The sequence below is a fragment of the Mandrillus leucophaeus genome, unplaced genomic scaffold (assembly GCF_000951045.1).
Source record: "Mandrillus leucophaeus isolate KB7577 unplaced genomic scaffold, Mleu.le_1.0 Scaffold738, whole genome shotgun sequence".
NCBI lineage: Eukaryota > Metazoa > Chordata > Mammalia > Primates > Cercopithecidae > Mandrillus > Mandrillus leucophaeus.
This window is the reverse complement of record NW_012108008.1, coordinates 571,557-573,221: the sequence shown is the minus strand read 5'-3', so window position 1 is coordinate 573,221 and position 1,665 is coordinate 571,557. Positions and strand designations below refer to the sequence as shown.

At 33.1% G+C, this 1,665-nt stretch overlaps 1 protein-coding gene across 1 annotated transcript in view; it reads left to right on the top strand.

Moving 5' to 3' along the window:
• Nucleotides 1-1,665, top strand: part of FILIP1 (filamin A interacting protein 1) — a 205,530-nt gene that overhangs the window by 202,343 nt on the left and 1,522 nt on the right. The gene's annotated exons all lie outside the window — the stretch shown is intronic.

Genomic DNA, 1,665 nt, shown 5'->3' with positions numbered 1-1,665 from the left:
AGTTTCAGAAAACCTTCATAGCTGAATATTCTTAGGTATATAAGACATTCTATATTTCATCCTACTTGGCTTTCTTATCTACCTCAAATTCAAGCCTAAAGGCTGAGGGACAAAATGGAAATAGCTCCACCTATTGGTCATCATGAGGTAAAGTTAACGACACCAAATTAAGAAAACATTTTCTTTTTGGCAGATAATCATGCACTGTGTGTAATTACTATGAACCTGCAAGTCTATGGCATAATATGATTTAATTAATGTTTACTTATATACTAACTACATAAGTAAAAATAAAACTTAAATACTAGGTACTTGAGATTAATGTGAAAATAATAGGTAGAAATTTCTTCATGTTATTGATAAACCCTGACATAAGTTTCTGTACTCACAACATATACCATATGTTGACAAGGAGGTATTAATAATAAATTTTTCAGGTGAAGAAACTATTTGAGGTTTGAAAATTTTCTTTCCTCTGCTGTGTATAATCTCAGTGATGTTAGGAATCTGTCTCATTTGGTCATACATGTAGTTCCATGCCTACCTAGCACCATATACAGCCTCAATAAATGAATGAAGTGAGTCATACTGATACATGTTCATGAAGGCATAAAGGTTACTATAAAAGAAAAACCAGCTGAATATAAATATTAATTATCCATAATGTGCTGGACTATTGTAATTACTATCTCAATCTAGTTTAAATTTATTTTTATAAGAATAAATTTATATTTTAAAACATATAGGGGGGCCGAGGCAGGCAGATCAGGAAGTCAGGAGATTAAGACCATCCTGACTAACACGGTGAAACCCCGTCTCTACTCTAATACAAAAAATTAGCTGGGCATGGTAGCGGACGCCTGTAGTCCCAGCTACTAGAGAGGCTGAGGCAGGAGAATGGTGTGAACCTGGGAGGCAGAGCTTGCAGAGAACCGAGATCGCGCCACTGCACTCCAGCCTGGGTGACAGAGCGAGACTCAATCTCAAAAATAAAAAAAAAAAAAAAAAAAAAAAAAAAAAAAAAAAAAAGACAAGGCAACTAAGTTGTGCAAAATGCTAGGATTAAGACAAGACAACTCTAAATTGCCTTAATCCTAGTATTTTGTAAATTTCCACTGCTGCACACTGAAGGAGAAAGAAGGTATTGTAGTAATACAAAATGTTAACCCTTAAAGGGATTTTTGAGATGCTCTCTAATACCCTTATTTTGTACCGTGGAAGCAAAGGCAAAAGATTTCTGAATTACATCCACAATAAGAACAATTCTGATTTCACTCTTTATGCTTTCTTAAGGGAAGGAAATTGGAGATACTTTAATTTTACCAGGGAGATTTGAGACCTGGGTCTTTTTACTATTTGGAATCTACTGCAGAACTTTTTTTTTTTTTTTTAAGTAGTGAGAAACATCATTTTTATTTTGGATGCTAATTTTTAACTACATATTATTTAATTAGTATTTAAATTTTTTTGCCTGAAGATTTTGATATATTTTTAGGCATTTAAAGAGGTTGAAGCTGGAACATTTTTTCAATGAAAAAAATGAGACGGTTTATTAGGGCTTCTGGCATAGTGCAATATAGTATGTATGTCTTAAAAGTTTCAGAAAACCTTCATAGCTGAATATTCTTAGGTATATAAGACATTCTATATTTCATCCTACTTGGC